The following is a 23,615-nucleotide window of genomic DNA, read 5'->3' on the forward strand; positions in this document are numbered from 1 at the left end:
ACGGGGGTGAAGTGCAGTAGTGTAGCTCTGCTCTGATACACACGGGGGTGAAGTGCAGTAGTGCAGCTCTGCTCTGATACACACACGAGGGTGAAGTGCAGTAGTGCAGCTCTACTCTGATACACACGGGGGTGAAGTGCAGTAGTGCAGCTCTACTCTGATACACACGGGGGTGAAGTGCAGTAGTGCAGCTCTGCTCTGATACACACACGAGGGTGAAGTGCAGTAGTGCAGCTCTACTCTGATACACACGAGGGGAAGTGCAGTAGTGCAGCTCTACTTTGATACACACGAGGGTGAAGTGCAGTAGTGCAGCTCTGCTCTGACACACACGAGGGTGAAGTGCAGTAGTACAGCTCTGCTCTGATACACAACCGAGGGTGAAGTGCAGTAGTGCAGCTCTACTCTGATACACACGAGGGTGAAGTGCAGTAGTACATCTCTGCTCTGATACACACACGAGGGTGAAGTGCAGTAGTGCAGCTCTGCTCTGATACACACACGAGGGTGAAGTGCAGTAGTGCAGCTCTACTGTGATACACACGGGGGTGAAGTGCAGTAGTGCAGCTCTACTCTGATACACACGAGGGTGAAGTGCTGTAGTACAGGTCTGCTCTGATACACACACGAGGGTGAAGTGCAGTAGTGCAGCTCTACTCTGATACACACGAGGGTGAAGTGCAGTAGTACATCTCTGCTCTGATACACACACGAGGGTGAAGTGCAGTAGTGCAGCTCTGCTCTGATACACACACGAGGGTGAAGTGCTGTAGTTCAGCTCTACTCTGATACACACGGGGGTGAAGTGCAGTAGTGCAGCTCTACTCCGATACACACGAGGGTGAAGTGCAGTAGTACAGCTCTGCTCTGATACACACACGAGGGTGAAGTGCAGTACTGCAGCTCTACTCTGATACACACGAGGGTGAAGTGCAGTAGTGCAGCTCTACTCTGATACACACGAGAGCGAAGTGCAGTAGTGCAGCTCTACTCTGATACACACGAGGGTGAAGTGCAGTAGTGCAGCTCTACTCTGATACACACGAGGGCGAAGTGCACTAGTGCAGCTCTACATGGATACACACGAGGGTGAAGTGCAGTAGTGCAGCTCTACACTGATACACACGAGGGTGAAGTGCAGTAGTGCAGCTCTACACTGATACACACGAGGGTGAAGTGCAGTAGTGCAGCTCTACACTGATACACACGAGGGTGAAGTGCAGTAGTGCAGCTCTGCTCTGATACACACACGAGGGTGAAGTGCAGTAGTGCAGCTCTACTCTGATACACACGAGGGGAAGTGCAGTAGTGCAGCTCTACATTGATACACACGAGGGTGAAGTGCAGTAGTACAGCTCTGCTCTGATACACACACGAGGGTGAAGTGCAGTAGTAAAGCTCTACTCGGATACACACGAGGGTGAAGTGCAGTGGTACAGCTCTGCTCTGATACACACACGAGGGTGAAGTGCAGTAGTCCAGCTCTACTCTGATACACACGAGGGTGAAGTGCAGTAGTGCAGCTCTACTCTGATACACACGAGGGTGAAGTGCAGTAGTGCAGCTCTACTGTGATACACACGGGGGTGAAGTGCAGTAGTGTAGCTCTGCTCTGATACACACGGGGGTGAAGTGCAGTAGTGCAGCTCTGCTCTGATACACACACGAGGGTGAAGTGCAGTAGTGCAGCTCTACTCTGATACACACGGGGGTGAAGTGCAGTAGTGCAGCTCTACTCTGATACACACGGGGGTGAAGTGCAGTAGTGCAGCTCTGCTCTGATACACACACGAGGGTGAAGTGCAGTAGTGCAGCTCTACTCTGATACACACGAGGGGAAGTGCAGTAGTGCAGCTCTACTTTGATACACACGAGGGTGAAGTGCAGTAGTGCAGCTCTGCTCTGACACACACGAGGGTGAAGTGCAGTAGTACAGCTCTGCTCTGATACACAACCGAGGGTGAAGTGCAGTAGTGCAGCTCTACTCTGATACACACGAGGGTGAAGTGCAGTAGTACATCTCTGCTCTGATACACACACGAGGGTGAAGTGCAGTAGTGCAGCTCTGCTCTGATACACACACGAGGGTGAAGTGCAGTAGTGCAGCTCTACTGTGATACACACGGGGGTGAAGTGCAGTAGTGCAGCTCTACTCTGATACACACGAGGGTGAAGTGCTGTAGTACAGGTCTGCTCTGATACACACACGAGGGTGAAGTGCAGTAGTGCAGCTCTACTCTGATACACACCAGGGTGAAGTGCAGTAGTGCAGCTCTACACTGATACACACGAGGGTGAAGTGCAGTAGTACAGCTCTGCTCTGATACACACACGAGGGTGAAGTGCAGTAGTGCAGCTCTGCTCTGATACACACACGAGGGTGAAGTGCTGTAGTGCAGCTCTACTGTGATACACACGGGGGTGAAGTGCAGTAGTGCAGCTCTGCTCTGATACACACACGAGGGTGAAGTACAGTAGTGCAGCTCTACTCTGATACACACGAGGGGAAGTGCAGTAGTGCAGCTCTACATTGATACACACGAGGGTGAAGTGCAGTAGTACAGCTCTACTCTTATACACACGAGGGTGAAGTGCAGTAGTACAGCTCTACTCTGATACACACTCGAGGGTGAAGTGCAGTAGTGCAGCTCTGCTCTGATACACACACGAGGGTGAAGTGCAGTAGTGCAGCTCTACTGTGATACACACGGGGGTGAAGTGCAGTAGTGCAGCTCTACTCTGATACACACACGAGGGCGAAGTGCAGTAGGGCAGCTCTACTCTGATACACACGAGGGCGAAGTGCAGTAGTGCAGCTCTACACTGACACACACGAGGGGGAAGTGTAGTAGTGCAGCTCTACTCTGATACACACGAGGGCGAAGTGCAGTAGTGCAGCTCTACTCTGATACACACGAGGGTGAAGTGCAGTAGTGCAGCTCTACTCTGATACACACGGGGGTGAAGTGCAGTAGTGCAGCTCTACTCTGATACACACGGGGGTGAAGTGCAGTAGTGCAGCTCTGCTCTGATACACACACGAGGGTGAAGTGCAGTAGTGCAGCTCTACTCTGATACACACGAGGGTGAAGTGCAGTAGTGCAGTTCTGCTCTGACACACACGAGGGTGAAGTGCAGTAGTACAGCTCTGCTCTGATACACACACGAGGGTGAAGTGCAGTAGTGCAGCTCTACTCTGATACACACGAGGGTGAAGTGCAGTTGTACAGCTCTGCTCTGATACACACACGAGGGTGAAGTGCAGTAGTGCAGCTCTGCTCTGATACACACACGAGGGTGAAGTGCAGTAGTACAGGTCTTCTCTCATACGCACACGAGGGTGAAGTGCAGTAGTGCAGCTCTACTTTGATACACACGAGGGTGAAGTGCAGTAGTGTAGCTCTACTCTGATACACACGAGGGTGAAGTGCAGTAGTACAGCTCTACTCTGATACACACGAGGGTGAAGTGCAGTAGTGCAGCTCTACACTGATACACACGAGGGTGAAGTGCAGTAGTACAGCTCTGCTCTGATACACACACGAGGGTGAAGTGCTGTAGTGCAGCTCTGCTCTGATACACACACGAGGGTGAAGTGCAGTAGTGCAGCTCTACTCTGATACACAGGAGGGTGAAGTACAGTAGTACAGCTCTGCTCTGATACACACACGAGGGTGAAGTGCAGTAGTACAGCTCTGCTCTGATACACACGGGGGTGAAGTGCAGTAGTGCAGCTCTGCTCTGATACACACACGAGGGTGAAGTGCAGTACTGCAGCTCTACTCTGATACACACGGGGGTGAAGTGCAGTAGTGCAGCTCTGCTCACACACACGAGGGTGAAGTGCAGTAGTGCAGCTCTACTCTGATACACACGGGGGTGAAGTGCAGTAGTGCAGCTCTGCTCTGATACACACACGAGGGTGAAGTGCAGTAGTGCAGCTCTACTCTGATACACACGAGGGTGAAGTGCAGTAGTGCAGCTCTGCTCTGACACACACGAGGGTGAAGTGCAGTAGTACAGCTCTGCTCTGATACACAACCGAGGGTGAAGTGCAGTGGTACAGCTCTGCTCTGATACACACACGAGGGTGAAGTGCAGTAGTGCAGCTCTACACTGATACACACGAGGGTGAAGTGCAGTAGTGCAGCTCTGCTCTGATACACACACGAGGGTGAAGTGCAGTAGTGCAGCTCTACTCTGATACACACGAGGGGAAGTGCAGTAGTGCAGCTCTACATTGATACACACGAGGGTGAAGTGCAGTAGTACAGCTCTGCTCTGATACACACACGAGGGTGAAGTGCAGTAGTAAAGCTCTACTCGGATACACACGAGGGTGAAGTGCAGTGGTACAGCTCTGCTCTGATACACACACGAGGGTGAAGTGCAGTAGTCTAGCTCTACTCTGATACACACGAGGGTGAAGTGCAGTAGTGCAGCTCTACTCTGATACACACGAGGGTGAAGTGCAGTAGTGCAGCTCTACTGTGATACACACGGGGGTGAAGTGCAGTAGTGTAGCTCTGCTCTGATATACACGGGGGTGAAGTGCAGTAGTGCAGCTCTGCTCTGATACACACACGAGGGTGAAGTGCAGTAGTGCAGCTCTACTCTGATACACACGGGGGTGAAGTGCAGTAGTGCAGCTCTACTCTGATACACACGGGGGTGAAGTGCAGTAGTGCAGCTCTGCTCTGATACACACACGAGGGTGAAGTGCAGTAGTGCAGCTCTACTCTGATACACACGAGGGGAAGTGCAGTAGTGCAGCTCTACTTTGATACACACGAGGGTGAAGTGCAGTAGTGCAGCTCTGCTCTGACACACACGAGGGTGAAGTGCAGTAGTACAGCTCTGCTCTGATACACAACCGAGGGTGAAGTGCAGTAGTGCAGCTCTACTCTGATACACACGAGGGTGAAGTGCAGTAGTACATCTCTGCTCTGATACACACACGAGGGTGAAGTGCAGTAGTGCAGCTCTGCTCTGATACACACACGAGGGTGAAGTGCAGTAGTGCAGCTCTACTGTGATACACACGGGGGTGAAGTGCAGTAGTGCAGCTCTACTCTGATACACACGAGGGTGAAGTGCTGTAGTACAGGTCTGCTCTGATACACACACGAGGGTGAAGTGCAGTAGTGCAGCTCTACTCTGATACACACCAGGGTGAAGTGCAGTAGTGCAGCTCTACACTGATACACACGAGGGTGAAGTGCAGTAGTACAGCTCTGCTCTGATACACACACGAGGGTGAAGTGCAGTAGTGCAGCTCTGCTCTGATACACACACGAGGGTGAAGTGCTGTAGTGCAGCTCTACTGTGATACACACGGGGGTGAAGTGCAGTAGTGCAGCTCTGCTCTGATACACACACGAGGGTGAAGTACAGTAGTGCAGCTCTACTCTGATACACACGAGGGGAAGTGCAGTAGTGCAGCTCTACATTGATACACACGAGGGTGAAGTGCAGTAGTACAGCTCTACTCTTATACACACGAGGGTGAAGTGCAGTAGTACAGCTCTACTCTGATACACACTCGAGGGTGAAGTGCAGTAGTGCAGCTCTGCTCTGATACACACACGAGGGTGAAGTGCAGTAGTGCAGCTCTACTGTGATACACACGGGGGTGAAGTGCAGTAGTGCAGCTCTACTCTGATACACACACGAGGGCGAAGTGCAGTAGGGCAGCTCTACTCTGATACACACGAGGGCGAAGTGCAGTAGTGCAGCTCTACACTGACACACACGAGGGGGAAGTGTAGTAGTGCAGCTCTACTCTGATACACACGAGGGCGAAGTGCAGTAGTGCAGCTCTACTCTGATACACACGAGGGTGAAGTGCAGTAGTGCAGCTCTACTCTGATACACACGGGGGTGAAGTGCAGTAGTGCAGCTCTACTCTGATACACACGGGGGTGAAGTGCAGTAGTGCAGCTCTGCTCTGATACACACACGAGGGTGAAGTGCAGTAGTGCAGCTCTACTCTGATACACACGAGGGTGAAGTGCAGTAGTGCAGTTCTGCTCTGACACACACGAGGGTGAAGTGCAGTAGTACAGCTCTGCTCTGATACACACACGAGGGTGAAGTGCAGTAGTGCAGCTCTACTCTGATACACACGAGGGTGAAGTGCAGTAGTACAGCTCTGCTCTGATACACACACGAGGGTGAAGTGCAGTAGTGCAGCTCTGCTCTGATACACACACGAGGGTGAAGTGCAGTAGTACAGGTCTTCTCTCATACGCACACGAGGGTGAAGTGCAGTAGTGCAGCTCTACTCTGATACACACGAGAGCGAAGTGCAGTAGTGCAGCTCTACTCTGATACACACGAGGGTGAAGTGCAGTAGTGCAGCTCTACTCTGATACACACGAGGGCGAAGTGCACTAGTGCAGCTCTACATGGATACACACGAGGGTGAAGTGCAGTAGTGCAGCTCTACACTGATACACACGAGGGTGAAGTGCAGTAGTGCAGCTCTACACTGATACACACGAGGGTGAAGTGCAGTAGTGCAGCTCTACACTGATACACACGAGGGTGAAGTGCAGTAGTGCAGCTCTGCTCTGATACACACACGAGGGTGAAGTGCAGTAGTGCAGCTCTACTCTGATACACACGAGGGGAAGTGCAGTAGTGCAGCTCTACATTGATACACACGAGGGTGAAGTGCAGTAGTACAGCTCTGCTCTGATACACACACGAGGGTGAAGTGCAGTAGTAAAGCTCTACTCGGATACACACGAGGGTGAAGTGCAGTGGTACAGCTCTGCTCTGATACACACACGAGGGTGAAGTGCAGTAGTCCAGCTCTACTCTGATACACACGAGGGTGAAGTGCAGTAGTGCAGCTCTACTCTGATACACACGAGGGTGAAGTGCAGTAGTGCAGCTCTACTGTGATACACACGGGGGTGAAGTGCAGTAGTGTAGCTCTGCTCTGATACACACGGGGGTGAAGTGCAGTAGTGCAGCTCTGCTCTGATACACACACGAGGGTGAAGTGCAGTAGTGCAGCTCTACTCTGATACACACGGGGGTGAAGTGCAGTAGTGCAGCTCTACTCTGATACACACGGGGGTGAAGTGCAGTAGTGCAGCTCTGCTCTGATACACACACGAGGGTGAAGTGCAGTAGTGCAGCTCTACTCTGATACACACGAGGGGAAGTGCAGTAGTGCAGCTCTACTTTGATACACACGAGGGTGAAGTGCAGTAGTGCAGCTCTGCTCTGACACACACGAGGGTGAAGTGCAGTAGTACAGCTCTGCTCTGATACACAACCGAGGGTGAAGTGCAGTAGTGCAGCTCTACTCTGATACACACGAGGGTGAAGTGCAGTAGTACATCTCTGCTCTGATACACACACGAGGGTGAAGTGCAGTAGTGCAGCTCTGCTCTGATACACACACGAGGGTGAAGTGCAGTAGTGCAGCTCTACTGTGATACACACGGGGGTGAAGTGCAGTAGTGCAGCTCTACTCTGATACACACGAGGGTGAAGTGCTGTAGTACAGGTCTGCTCTGATACACACACGAGGGTGAAGTGCAGTAGTGCAGCTCTACTCTGATACACACCAGGGTGAAGTGCAGTAGTGCAGCTCTACACTGATACACACGAGGGTGAAGTGCAGTAGTACAGCTCTGCTCTGATACACACACGAGGGTGAAGTGCAGTAGTGCAGCTCTGCTCTGATACACACACGAGGGTGAAGTGCTGTAGTGCAGCTCTACTGTGATACACACGGGGGTGAAGTGCAGTAGTGCAGCTCTGCTCTGATACACACACGAGGGTGAAGTACAGTAGTGCAGCTCTACTCTGATACACACGAGGGGAAGTGCAGTAGTGCAGCTCTACATTGATACACACGAGGGTGAAGTGCAGTAGTACAGCTCTACTCTGATACACACGAGGGTGAAGTGCAGTAGTACAGCTCTACTCTGATACACACTCGAGGGTGAAGTGCAGTAGTGCAGCTCTGCTCTGATACACACACGAGGGTGAAGTGCAGTAGTGCAGCTCTACTGTGATACACACGGGGGTGAAGTGCAGTAGTGCAGCTCTACTCTGATACACACACGAGGGCGAAGTGCAGTAGGGCAGCTCTACTCTGATACACACGAGGGCGAAGTGCAGTAGTGCAGCTCTACACTGACACACACGAGGGGGAAGTGTAGTAGTGCAGCTCTACTCTGATACACACGAGGGCGAAGTGCAGTAGTGCAGCTCTACTCTGATACACACGAGGGTGAAGTGCAGTAGTGCAGCTCTACTCTGATACACACGGGGGTGAAGTGCAGTAGTGCAGCTCTACTCTGATACACACGGGGGTGAAGTGCAGTAGTGCAGCTCTGCTCTGATACACACACGAGGGTGAAGTGCAGTAGTGCAGCTCTACTCTGATACACACGAGGGTGAAGTGCAGTAGTGCAGTTCTGCTCTGACACACACGAGGGTGAAGTGCAGTAGTACAGCTCTGCTCTGATACACACACGAGGGTGAAGTGCAGTAGTGCAGCTCTACTCTGATACACACGAGGGTGAAGTGCAGTAGTACAGCTCTGCTCTGATACACACACGAGGGTGAAGTGCAGTAGTGCAGCTCTGCTCTGATACACACACGAGGGTGAAGTGCAGTAGTACAGGTCTTCTCTCATACGCACACGAGGGTGAAGTGCAGTAGTGCAGCTCTACTCTGATACACACGAGGGTGAAGTGCAGTAGTGTAGCTCTACTCTGATACACACGAGGGTGAAGTGCAGTAGTACAGCTCTACTCTGATACACACGAGGGTGAAGTGCAGTAGTGCAGCTCTACACTGATACACACGAGGGTGAAGTGCAGTAGTACAGCTCTGCTCTGATACACACACGAGGGTGAAGTGCTGTAGTGCAGCTCTGCTCTGATACACACACGAGGGTGAAGTGCAGTAGTGCAGCTCTACTCTGATACACAGGAGGGTGAAGTACAGTAGTACAGCTCTGCTCTGATACACACACGAGGGTGAAGTGCAGTAGTACAGCTCTGCTCTGATACACACGGGGGTGAAGTGCAGTAGTGCAGCTCTGCTCTGATACACACACGAGGGTGAAGTGCAGTACTGCAGCTCTACTCTGATACACACGGGGGTGAAGTGCAGTAGTGCAGCTCTGCTCACACACACGAGGGTGAAGTGCAGTAGTGCAGCTCTACTCTGATACACACGGGGGTGAAGTGCAGTAGTGCAGCTCTGCTCTGATACACACACGAGGGTGAAGTGCAGTAGTGCAGCTCTACTCTGATACACACGAGGGTGAAGTGCAGTAGTGCAGCTCTGCTCTGACACACACGAGGGTGAAGTGCAGTAGTACAGCTCTGCTCTGATACACAACCGAGGGTGAAGTGCAGTGGTACAGCTCTGCTCTGATACACACACGAGGGTGAAGTGCAGTAGTGCAGCTCTACACTGATACACACGAGGGTGAAGTGCAGTAGTGCAGCTCTGCTCTGATACACACACGAGGGTGAAGTGCAGTAGTGCAGCTCTACTCTGATACACACGAGGGGAAGTGCAGTAGTGCAGCTCTACATTGATACACACGAGGGTGAAGTGCAGTAGTACAGCTCTGCTCTGATACACACACGAGGGTGAAGTGCAGTAGTAAAGCTCTACTCGGATACACACGAGGGTGAAGTGCAGTGGTACAGCTCTGCTCTGATACACACACGAGGGTGAAGTGCAGTAGTCCAGCTCTACTCTGATACACACGAGGGTGAAGTGCAGTAGTGCAGCTCTACTCTGATACACACGAGGGTGAAGTGCAGTAGTGCAGCTCTACTGTGATACACACGGGGGTGAAGTGCAGTAGTGTAGCTCTGCTCTGATATACACGGGGGTGAAGTGCAGTAGTGCAGCTCTGCTCTGATACACACACGAGGGTGAAGTGCAGTAGTGCAGCTCTACTCTGATACACACGGGGGTGAAGTGCAGTAGTGCAGCTCTACTCTGATACACACGGGGGTGAAGTGCAGTAGTGCAGCTCTGCTCTGATACACACACGAGGGTGAAGTGCAGTAGTGCAGCTCTACTCTGATACACACGAGGGGAAGTGCAGTAGTGCAGCTCTACTTTGATACACACGAGGGTGAAGTGCAGTAGTGCAGCTCTGCTCTGACACACACGAGGGTGAAGTGCAGTAGTACAGCTCTGCTCTGATACACAACCGAGGGTGAAGTGCAGTAGTGCAGCTCTACTCTGATACACACGAGGGTGAAGTGCAGTAGTACATCTCTGCTCTGATACACACACGAGGGTGAAGTGCAGTAGTGCAGCTCTGCTCTGATACACACACGAGGGTGAAGTGCAGTAGTGCAGCTCTACTGTGATACACACGGGGGTGAAGTGCAGTAGTGCAGCTCTACTCTGATACACACGAGGGTGAAGTGCTGTAGTACAGGTCTGCTCTGATACACACACGAGGGTGAAGTGCAGTAGTGCAGCTCTACTCTGATACACACCAGGGTGAAGTGCAGTAGTGCAGCTCTACACTGATACACACGAGGGTGAAGTGCAGTAGTACAGCTCTGCTCTGATACACACACGAGGGTGAAGTGCAGTAGTGCAGCTCTGCTCTGATACACACACGAGGGTGAAGTGCTGTAGTGCAGCTCTACTGTGATACACACGGGGGTGAAGTGCAGTAGTGCAGCTCTGCTCTGATACACACACGAGGGTGAAGTACAGTAGTGCAGCTCTACTCTGATACACACGAGGGGAAGTGCAGTAGTGCAGCTCTACATTGATACACACGAGGGTGAAGTGCAGTAGTACAGCTCTACTCTTATACACACGAGGGTGAAGTGCAGTAGTACAGCTCTACTCTGATACACACTCGAGGGTGAAGTGCAGTAGTGCAGCTCTGCTCTGATACACACACGAGGGTGAAGTGCAGTAGTGCAGCTCTACTGTGATACACACGGGGGTGAAGTGCAGTAGTGCAGCTCTACTCTGATACACACACGAGGGCGAAGTGCAGTAGGGCAGCTCTACTCTGATACACACGAGGGCGAAGTGCAGTAGTGCAGCTCTACACTGACACACACGAGGGGGAAGTGTAGTAGTGCAGCTCTACTCTGATACACACGAGGGCGAAGTGCAGTAGTGCAGCTCTACTCTGATACACACGAGGGTGAAGTGCAGTAGTGCAGCTCTACTCTGATACACACGGGGGTGAAGTGCAGTAGTGCAGCTCTACTCTGAGACACACGGGGGTGAAGTGCAGTAGTGCAGCTCTGCTCTGATACACACACGAGGGTGAAGTGCAGTAGTGCAGCTCTACTCTGATACACACGAGGGTGAAGTGCAGTAGTGCAGTTCTGCTCTGACACACACGAGGGTGAAGTGCAGTAGTACAGCTCTGCTCTGATACACACACGAGGGTGAAGTGCAGTAGTGCAGCTCTACTCTGATACACACGAGGGTGAAGTGCAGTAGTACAGCTCTGCTCTGATACACACACGAGGGTGAAGTGCAGTAGTGCAGCTCTGCTCTGATACACACACGAGGGTGAAGTGCAGTAGTACAGGTCTTCTCTCATACGCACACGAGGGTGAAGTGCAGTAGTGCAGCTCTACTCTGATACACACGAGGGTGAAGTGCAGTAGTGTAGCTCTACTCTGATACACACGAGGGTGAAGTGCAGTAGTACAGCTCTACTCTGATACACACGAGGGTGAAGTGCAGTAGTGCAGCTCTACACTGATACACACGAGGGTGAAGTGCAGTAGTACAGCTCTGCTCTGATACACACACGAGGGTGAAGTGCTGTAGTGCAGCTCTGCTCTGATACACACACGAGGGTGAAGTGCAGTAGTGCAGCTCTACTCTGATACACAGGAGGGTGAAGTACAGTAGTACAGCTCTGCTCTGATACACACACGAGGGTGAAGTGCAGTAGTACAGCTCTGCTCTGATACACACGGGGGTGAAGTGCAGTAGTGCAGCTCTGCTCTGATACACACACGAGGGTGAAGTGCAGTACTGCAGCTCTACTCTGATACACACGGGGGTGAAGTGCAGTAGTGCAGCTCTGCTCACACACACGAGGGTGAAGTGCAGTAGTGCAGCTCTACTCTGATACACACGGGGGTGAAGTGCAGTAGTGCAGCTCTGCTCTGATACACACACGAGGGTGAAGTGCAGTAGTGCAGCTCTACTCTGATACACACGAGGGTGAAGTGCAGTAGTGCAGCTCTGCTCTGACACACACGAGGGTGAAGTGCAGTAGTACAGCTCTGCTCTGATACACAACCGAGGGTGAAGTGCAGTGGTACAGCTCTGCTCTGATACACACACGAGGGTGAAGTGCAGTAGTGCAGCTCTACTCTGATACACACGAGGGTGAAGTGCAGTAGTGCAGCTCTACTGTGATACACACGGGGGTGAAGTGCAGTAGTGTAGCTCTGCTCTGATACACACGGGGGTGAAGTGCAGTAGTGCAGCTCTGCTCTGATACACACACGAGGGTGAAGTGCAGTAGTGCAGCTCTACTCTGATACACACGGGGGTGAAGTGCAGTAGTGCAGCTCTACTCTGATACACACGGGGGTGAAGTGCAGTAGTGCAGCTCTGCTCTGATACACACACGAGGGTGAAGTGCAGTAGTGCAGCTCTACTCTGATACACACGAGGGGAAGTGCAGTAGTGCAGCTCTACTTTGATACACACGAGGGTGAAGTGCAGTAGTGCAGCTCTGCTCTGACACACACGAGGGTGAAGTGCAGTAGTACAGCTCTGCTCTGATACACAACCGAGGGTGAAGTGCAGTAGTGCAGCTCTACTCTGATACACACGAGGGTGAAGTGCAGTAGTACATCTCTGCTCTGATATACACGGGGGTGAAGTGCAGTAGTGCAGCTCTGCTCTGATACACACACGAGGGTGAAGTGCAGTAGTGCAGCTCTACTCTGATACACACGGGGGTGAAGTGCAGTAGTGCAGCTCTACTCTGATACACACGGGGGTGAAGTGCAGTAGTGCAGCTCTGCTCTGATACACACACGAGGGTGAAGTGCAGTAGTGCAGCTCTACTCTGATACACACGAGGGGAAGTGCAGTAGTGCAGCTCTACTTTGATACACACGAGGGTGAAGTGCAGTAGTGCAGCTCTGCTCTGACACACACGAGGGTGAAGTGCAGTAGTACAGCTCTGCTCTGATACACAACCGAGGGTGAAGTGCAGTAGTGCAGCTCTACTCTGATACACACGAGGGTGAAGTGCAGTAGTACATCTCTGCTCTGATACACACACGAGGGTGAAGTGCAGTAGTGCAGCTCTGCTCTGATACACACACGAGGGTGAAGTGCAGTAGTGCAGCTCTACTGTGATACACACGGGGGTGAAGTGCAGTAGTGCAGCTCTACTCTGATACACACGAGGGTGAAGTGCTGTAGTACAGGTCTGCTCTGATACACACACGAGGGTGAAGTGCAGTAGTGCAGCTCTACTCTGATACACACCAGGGTGAAGTGCAGTAGTGCAGCTCTACACTGATACACACGAGGGTGAAGTGCAGTAGTACAGCTCTGCTCTGATACACACACGAGGGTGAAGTGCAGTAGTGCAGCTCTGCTCTGATACACACACGAGGGTGAAGTGCTGTAGTGCAGCTCTACTGTGATACACACGGGGGTGAAGTGCAGTAGTGCAGCTCTGCTCTGATACACACACGAGGGTGAAGTACAGTAGTGCAGCTCTACTCTGATACACACGAGGGGAAGTGCAGTAGTGCAGCTCTACATTGATACACACGAGGGTGAAGTGCAGTAGTACAGCTCTACTCTTATACACACGAGGGTGAAGTGCAGTAGTACAGCTCTACTCTGATACACACTCGAGGGTGAAGTGCAGTAGTGCAGCTCTGCTCTGATACACACACGAGGGTGAAGTGCAGTAGTGCAGCTCTACTGTGATACACACGGGGGTGAAGTGCAGTAGTGCAGCTCTACTCTGATACACACACGAGGGCGAAGTGCAGTAGGGCAGCTCTACTCTGATACACACGAGGGCGAAGTGCAGTAGTGCAGCTCTACACTGACACACACGAGGGGGAAGTGTAGTAGTGCAGCTCTACTCTGATACACACGAGGGCGAAGTGCAGTAGTGCAGCTCTACTCTGATACACACGAGGGTGAAGTGCAGTAGTGCAGCTCTACTCTGATACACACGGGGGTGAAGTGCAGTAGTGCAGCTCTACTCTGATACACACGGGGGTGAAGTGCAGTAGTGCAGCTCTGCTCTGATACACACACGAGGGTGAAGTGCAGTAGTGCAGCTCTACTCTGATACACACGAGGGTGAAGTGCAGTAGTGCAGTTCTGCTCTGACACACACGAGGGTGAAGTGCAGTAGTACAGCTCTGCTCTGATACACACACGAGGGTGAAGTGCAGTAGTGCAGCTCTACTCTGATACACACGAGGGTGAAGTGCAGTAGTACAGCTCTGCTCTGATACACACACGAGGGTGAAGTGCAGTAGTGCAGCTCTGCTCTGATACACACACGAGGGTGAAGTGCAGTAGTACAGGTCTTCTCTCATACGCACACGAGGGTGAAGTGCAGTAGTGCAGCTCTACTCTGATACACACGAGGGTGAAGTGCAGTAGTGTAGCTCTACTCTGATACACACGAGGGTGAAGTGCAGTAGTACAGCTCTACTCTGATACACACGAGGGTGAAGTGCAGTAGTGCAGCTCTACACTGATACACACGAGGGTGAAGTGCAGTAGTACAGCTCTGCTCTGATACACACACGAGGGTGAAGTGCTGTAGTGCAGCTCTGCTCTGATACACACACGAGGGTGAAGTGCAGTAGTGCAGCTCTACTCTGATACACAGGAGGGTGAAGTACAGTAGTACAGCTCTGCTCTGATACACACACGAGGGTGAAGTGCAGTAGTACAGCTCTGCTCTGATACACACGGGGGTGAAGTGCAGTAGTGCAGCTCTGCTCTGATACACACACGAGGGTGAAGTGCAGTACTGCAGCTCTACTCTGATACACACGGGGGTGAAGTGCAGTAGTGCAGCTCTGCTCACACACACGAGGGTGAAGTGCAGTAGTGCAGCTCTACTCTGATACACACGGGGGTGAAGTGCAGTAGTGCAGCTCTGCTCTGATACACACACGAGGGTGAAGTGCAGTAGTGCAGCTCTACTCTGATACACACGAGGGTGAAGTGCAGTAGTACATCTCTGCTCTGATACACACACGAGGGTGAAGTGCAGTAGTGCAGCTCTGCTCTGATACACACACGAGGGTGAAGTGCAGTAGTGCAGCTCTACTGTGATACACACGGGGGTGAAGTGCAGTAGTGCAGCTCTACTCTGATACACACGAGGGTGAAGTGCTGTAGTACAGGTCTGCTCTGATACACACACGAGGGTGAAGTGCAGTAGTGCAGCTCTACTCTGATACACACCAGGGTGAAGTGCAGTAGTGCAGCTCTACACTGATACACACGAGGGTGAAGTGCAGTAGTACAGCTCTGCTCTGATACACACACGAGGGTGAAGTGCAGTAGTGCAGCTCTGCTCTGATACACACACGAGGGTGAAGTGCTGTAGTGCAGCTCTACTGTGATACACACGGGGGTGAAGTGCAGTAGTGCAGCTCTGCTCTGATACACACACGAGGGTGAAGTACAGTAGTGCAGCTCTACTCTGATACACACGAGGGGAAGTGCAGTAGTGCAGCTCTACATTGATACACACGAGGGTGAAGTGCAGTAGTACAGCTCTACTCTTATACACACGAGGGTGAAGTGCAGTAGTACAGCTCTACTCTGATACACACTCGAGGGTGAAGTGCAGTAGTGCAGCTCTGCTCTGATACACACACGAGGGTGAAGTGCAGTAGTGCAGCTCTACTGTGATACACACGGGGGTGAAGTGCAGTAGTGCAGCTCTACTCTGATACACACACGAGGGCGAAGTGCAGTAGGGCAGCTCTACTCTGATACACACGAGGGCGAAGTGCAGTAGTGCAGCTCTACACTGACACACACGAGGGGGAAGTGTAGTAGTGCAGCTCTACTCTGATACACACGAGGGCGAAGTGCAGTAGTGCAGCTCTACTCTGATACACACGAGGGTGAAGTGCAGTAGTGCAGCTCTACTCTGATACACACGGGGGTGAAGTGCAGTAGTGCAGCTCTACTCTGATACACACGGGGGTGAAGTGCAGTAGTGCAGCTCTGCTCTGATACACACACGAGGGTGAAGTGCAGTAGTGCAGCTCTACTCTGATACACACGAGGGTGAAGTGCAGTAGTGCAGTTCTGCTCTGACACACACGAGGGTGAAGTGCAGTAGTACAGCTCTGCTCTGATACACACACGAGGGTGAAGTGCAGTAGTGCAGCTCTACTCTGATACACACGAGGGTGAAGTGCAGTAGTACAGCTCTGCTCTGATACACACACGAGGGTGAAGTGCAGTAGTGCAGCTCTGCTCTGATACACACACGAGGGTGAAGTGCAGTAGTACAGGTCTTCTCTCATACGCACACGAGGGTGAAGTGCAGTAGTGCAGCTCTACTCTGATACACACGAGGGTGAAGTGCAGTAGTGTAGCTCTACTCTGATACACACGAGGGTGAAGTGCAGTAGTACAGCTCTACTCTGATACACACGAGGGTGAAGTGCAGTAGTGCAGCTCTACACTGATACACACGAGGGTGAAGTGCAGTAGTACAGCTCTGCTCTGATACACACACGAGGGTGAAGTGCTGTAGTGCAGCTCTGCTCTGATACACACACGAGGGTGAAGTGCAGTAGTGCAGCTCTACTCTGATACACAGGAGGGTGAAGTACAGTAGTACAGCTCTGCTCTGATACACACACGAGGGTGAAGTGCAGTAGTACAGCTCTGCTCTGATACACACGGGGGTGAAGTGCAGTAGTGCAGCTCTGCTCTGATACACACACGAGGGTGAAGTGCAGTACTGCAGCTCTACTCTGATACACACGGGGGTGAAGTGCAGTAGTGCAGCTCTGCTCACACACACGAGGGTGAAGTGCAGTAGTGCAGCTCTACTCTGATACACACGGGGGTGAAGTGCAGTAGTGCAGCTCTGCTCTGATACACACACGAGGGTGAAGTGCAGTAGTGCAGCTCTACTCTGATACACACGAGGGTGAAGTGCAGTAGTGCAGCTCTGCTCTGACACACACGAGGGTGAAGTGCAGTAGTACAGCTCTGCTCTGATACACAACCGAGGGTGAAGTGCAGTGGTACAGCTCTGCTCTGATACACACACGAGGGTGAAGTGCAGTAGTGCAGCTCTACACTGATACACACGAGGGTGAAGTGCAGTAGTGCAGCTCTGCTCTGATACACACACGAGGGTGAAGTGCAGTAGTGCAGCTCTACTCTGATACACACGAGGGGAAGTGCAGTAGTGCAGCTCTACATTGATACACACGAGGGTGAAGTGCAGTAGTACAGCTCTGCTCTGATACACACACGAGGGTGAAGTGCAGTAGTAAAGCTCTACTCGGATACACACGAGGGTGAAGTGCAGTGGTACAGCTCTGCTCTGATACACACACGAGGGTGAAGTGCAGTAGTCCAGCTCTACTCTGATACACACGAGGGTGAAGTGCAGTAGTGCAGCTCTACTCTGATACACACGAGGGTGAAGTGCAGTAGTGCAGCTCTACTGTGATACACACGGGGGTGAAGTGCAGTAGTGTAGCTCTGCTCTGATATACACGGGGGTGAAGTGCAGTAGTGCAGCTCTGCTCTGATACACACACGAGGGTGAAGTGCAGTAGTGCAGCTCTACTCTGATACACACGGGGGTGAAGTGCAGTAGTGCAGCTCTACTCTGATACACACGGGGGTGAAGTGCAGTAGTGCAGCTCTGCTCTGATACACACACGAGGGTGAAGTGCAGTAGTGCAGCTCTACTCTGATACACACGAGGGGAAGTGCAGTAGTGCAGCTCTACTTTGATACACACGAGGGTGAAGTGCAGTAGTGCAGCTCTGCTCTGACACACACGAGGGTGAAGTGCAGTAGTACAGCTCTGCTCTGATACACAACCGAGGGTGAAGTGCAGTAGTGCAGCTCTACTCTGATACACACGAGGGTGAAGTGCAGTAGTACATCTCTGCTCTGATACACACACGAGGGTGAAGTGCAGTAGTGCAGCTCTGCTCTGATACACACACGAGGGTGAAGTGCAGTAGTGCAGCTCTACTGTGATACACACGGGGGTGAAGTGCAGTAGTGCAGCTCTACTCTGATACACACGAGGGTGAAGTGCTGTAGTACAGGTCTGCTCTGATACACACACGAGGGTGAAGTGCAGTAGTGCAGCTCTACTCTGATACACACCAGGGTGAAGTGCAGTAGTGCAGCTCTACACTGATACACACGAGGGTGAAGTGCAGTAGTACAGCTCTGCTCTGATACACACACGAGGGTGAAGTGCAGTAGTGCAGCTCTGCTCTGATACACACACGAGGGTGAAGTGCTGTAGTGCAGCTCTACTGTGATACACACGGGGGTGAAGTGCAGTAGTGCAGCTCTGCTCTGATACACACACGAGGGTGAAGTACAGTAGTGCAGCTCTACTCTGATACACACGAGGGGAAGTGCAGTAGTGCAGCTCTACATTGATACACACGAGGGTGAAGTGCAGTAGTACAGCTCTACTCTTATACACACGAGGGTGAAGTGCAGTAGTACAGCTCTACTCTGATACACACTCGAGGGTGAAGTGCAGTAGTGCAGCTCTGCTCTGATACACACACGAGGGTGAAGTGCAGTAGTGCAGCTCTACTGTGATACACACGGGGGTGAAGTGCAGTAGTGCAGCTCTACTCTGATACACACACGAGGGCGAAGTGCAGTAGGGCAGCTCTACTCTGATACACACGAGGGCGAAGTGCAGTAGTGCAGCTCTACACTGACACACACGAGGGGGAAGTATAGTAGTGCAGCTCTACTCTGATACACACGAGGGCGAAGTGCAGTAGTGCAGCTCTACTCTGATACACACGAGGGTGAAGTGCAGTAGTGCAGCTCTACTCTGATACACACGGGGGTGAAGTGCAGTAGTGCAGCTCTACTCTGATACACACGGGGGTGAAGTGCAGTAGTGCAGCTCTGCTCTGATACACACACGAGGGTGAAGTGCAGTAGTGCAGCTCTACTCTGATACACACGAGGGTGAAGTGCAGTAGTGCAGTTCTGCTCTGACACACACGAGGGTGAAGTGCAGTAGTACAGCTCTGCTCTGATACACACACGAGGGTGAAGTGCAGTAGTGCAGCTCTACTCTGATACACACGAGGGTGAAGTGCAGTAGTACAGCTCTGCTCTGATACACACACGAGGGTGAAGTGCAGTAGTGCAGCTCTGCTCTGATACACACACGAGGGTGAAGTGCAGTAGTACAGGTCTTCTCTCATACGCACACGAGGGTGAAGTGCAGTAGTGCAGCTCTACTCTGATACACACGAGGGTGAAGTGCAGTAGTGTAGCTCTACTCTGATACACACGAGGGTGAAGTGCAGTAGTACAGCTCTACTCTGATACACACGAGGGTGAAGTGCAGTAGTGCAGCTCTACACTGATACACACGAGGGTGAAGTGCAGTAGTACAGCTCTGCTCTGATACACACACGAGGGTGAAGTGCTGTAGTGCAGCTCTGCTCTGATACACACACGAGGGTGAAGTGCAGTAGTGCAGCTCTACTCTGATACACAGGAGGGTGAAGTACAGTAGTACAGCTCTGCTCTGATACACACACGAGGGTGAAGTGCAGTAGTACAGCTCTGCTCTGATACACACGGGGGTGAAGTGCAGTAGTGCAGCTCTGCTCTGATACACACACGAGGGTGAAGTGCAGTACTGCAGCTCTACTCTGATACACACGGGGGTGAAGTGCAGTAGTGCAGCTCTGCTCACACACACGAGGGTGAAGTGCAGTAGTGCAGCTCTACTCTGATACACACGGGGGTGAAGTGCAGTAGTGCAGCTCTGCTCTGATACACACACGAGGGTGAAGTGCAGTAGTGCAGCTCTACTCTGATACACACGAGGGTGAAGTGCAGTAGTGCAGCTCTGCTCTGACACACACGAGGGTGAAGTGCAGTAGTACAGCTCTGCTCTGATACACAACCGAGGGTGAAGTGCAGTGGTACAGCTCTGCTCTGATACACACACGAGGGTGAAGTGCAGTAGTGCAGCTCTACACTGATACACACGAGGGTGAAGTGCAGTAGTGCAGCTCTGCTCTGATACACACACGAGGGTGAAGTGCAGTAGTGCAGCTCTACTCTGATACACACGAGGGGAAGTGCAGTAGTGCAGCTCTACATTGATACACACGAGGGTGAAGTGCAGTAGTACAGCTCTGCTCTGATACACACACGAGGGTGAAGTGCAGTAGTAAAGCTCTACTCGGATACACACGAGGGTGAAGTGCAGTGGTACAGCTCTGCTCTGATACACACACGAGGGTGAAGTGCAGTAGTCCAGCTCTACTCTGATACACACGAGGGTGAAGTGCAGTAGTGCAGCTCTACTCTGATACACACGAGGGTGAAGTGCAGTAGTGCAGCTCTACTGTGATACACACGGGGGTGAAGTGCAGTAGTGTAGCTCTGCTCTGATATACACGGGGGTGAAGTGCAGTAGTGCAGCTCTGCTCTGATACACACACGAGGGTGAAGTGCAGTAGTGCAGCTCTACTCTGATACACACGGGGGTGAAGTGCAGTAGTGCAGCTCTACTCTGATACACACGGGGGTGAAGTGCAGTAGTGCAGCTCTGCTCTGATACACACACGAGGGTGAAGTGCAGTAGTGCAGCTCTACTCTGATACACACGAGGGGAAGTGCAGTAGTGCAGCTCTACTTTGATACACACGAGGGTGAAGTGCAGTAGTGCAGCTCTGCTCTGACACACACGAGGGTGAAGTGCAGTAGTACAGCTCTGCTCTGATACACAACCGAGGGTGAAGTGCAGTAGTGCAGCTCTACTCTGATACACACGAGGGTGAAGTGCAGTAGTACATCTCTGCTCTGATACACACACGAGGGTGAAGTGCAGTAGTGCAGCTCTGCTCTGATACACACACGAGGGTGAAGTGCAGTAGTGCAGCTCTACTGTGATACACACGGGGGTGAAGTGCAGTAGTGCAGCTCTACTCTGATACACACGAGGGTGAAGTGCTGTAGTACAGGTCTGCTCTGATACACACACGAGGGTGAAGTGCAGTAGTGCAGCTCTACTCTGATACACACCAGGGTGAAGTGCAGTAGTGCAGCTCTACACTGATACACACGAGGGTGAAGTGCAGTAGTACAGCTCTGCTCTGATACACACACGAGGGTGAAGTGCAGTAGTGCAGCTCTGCTCTGATACACACACGAGGGTGAAGTGCTGTAGTGCAGCTCTACTGTGATACACACGGGGGTGAAGTGCAGTAGTGCAGCTCTGCTCTGATACACACACGAGGGTGAAGTACAGTAGTGCAGCTCTACTCTGATACACACGAGGGGAAGTGCAGTAGTGCAGCTCTACATTGATACACACGAGGGTGAACTGCAGTAGTACAGCTCTACTCTTATACACACGAGGGTGAAGTGCAGTAGTACAGCTCTACTCTGATACACACTCGAGGGTGAAGTGCAGTAGTGCAGCTCTGCTCTGATACACACACGAGGGTGAAGTGCAGAAGTGCAGCTCTACTGTGATACACACGGGGGTGAAGTGCAGTAGTGCAGCTCTACTCTGATACACACACGAGGGCGAAGTGCAGTAGGGCAGCTCTACTCTGATACACACGAGGGCGAAGTGCAGTAGTGCAGCTCTACACTGACACACACGAGGGGGAAGTGTAGTAGTGCAGCTCTACTCTGATACACACGAGGGCGAAGTGCAGTAGTGCAGCTCTACTCTGATACACACGAGGGTGAAGTGCAGTAGTGCAGCTCTACTCTGATACACACGGGGGTGAAGTGCAGTAGTGCAGCTCTACTCTGATACACACGGGGGTGAAGTGCAGTAGTGCAGCTCTGCTCTGATACACACACGAGGGTGAAGTGCAGTAGTGCAGCTCTACTCTGATACACACGAGGGTGAAGTGCAGTAGTGCAGTTCTGCTCTGACACACACGAGGGTGAAGTGCAGTAGTACAGCTCTGCTCTGATACACACACGAGGGTGAAGTGCAGTAGTGCAGCTCTACTCTGATACACACGAGGGTGAAGTGCAGTAGTACAGCTCTGCTCTGATACACACACGAGGGTGAAGTGCAGTAGTGCAGCTCTGCTCTGATACACACACGAGGGTGAAGTGCAGTAGTACAGGTCTTCTCTCATACGCACACGAGGGTGAAGTGCAGTAGTGCAGCTCTACTCTGATACACACGAGGGTGAAGTGCAGTAGTGTAGCTCTACTCTGATACACACGAGGGTGAAGTGCAGTAGTACAGCTCTACTCTGATACACACGAGGGTGAAGTGCAGTAGTGCAGCTCTACACTGATACACACGAGGGTGAAGTGCAGTAGTACAGCTCTGCTCTGATACACACACGAGGGTGAAGTGCTGTAGTGCAGCTCTGCTCTGATACACACACGAGGGTGAAGTGCAGTAGTGCAGCTCTACTCTGATACACAGGAGGGTGAAGTACAGTAGTACAGCTCTGCTCTGATACACACACGAGGGTGAAGTGCAGTAGTACAGCTCTGCTCTGATACACACGGGGGTGAAGTGCAGTAGTGCAGCTCTGCTCTGATACACACACGAGGGTGAAGTGCAGTACTGCAGCTCTACTCTGATACACACGGGGGTGAAGTGCAGTAGTGCAGCTCTGCTCACACACACGAGGGTGAAGTGCAGTAGTGCAGCTCTACTCTGATACACACGGGGGTGAAGTGCAGTAGTGCAGCTCTGCTCTGATACACACACGAGGGTGAAGTGCAGTAGTGCAGCTCTACTCTGATACACACGAGGGTGAAGTGCAGTAGTGCAGCTCTGCTCTGACACACACGAGGGTGAAGTGCAGTAGTACAGCTCTGCTCTGATACACAACCGAGGGTGAAGTGCAGTGGTACAGCTCTGCTCTGATACACACACGAGGGTGAAGTGCAGTAGTGCAGCTCTACTGTGATACACACGAGTGTGAAGTGCAGTACTGCAGCTCTACTCTGATACACACGAGGGTGAAGTGCAGTAGTGCAGCTCTACTCTGATACACACGGGGGTGAAGTGCAGTAGTGCAGCTCTGCTCTGACACACACACGAGGGTGAAGTGCAGTAGTACAGCTCTACTCTGATACACACGAGGGTGAAGTACAGTAGTACAGCTCTGCTTTGATACACACACGAGGGTGAAGTGCAGTAGTGCAGCTCTACTCTGATACACACGAGGGCGAAGTGCAGTAGTGCAGCTCTACTCTGATACACACGAGGGTGAAGTTCAGTAGTGCAGCTCTGCTCTGATACACACACGAGGGTGAAGTGCAGTAGTGCAGCTCTGCTCTGATACACACACGAGGGTGAAGTGCAGTAGTGCAGCTCTACTGTGATGCACACGGGGGTGAAGTGCAGT

This window comes from Loxodonta africana, chromosome 1 (assembly GCF_030014295.1).
Source record: "Loxodonta africana isolate mLoxAfr1 chromosome 1, mLoxAfr1.hap2, whole genome shotgun sequence".
NCBI classification, from domain to species: domain Eukaryota; kingdom Metazoa; phylum Chordata; class Mammalia; order Proboscidea; family Elephantidae; genus Loxodonta; species Loxodonta africana.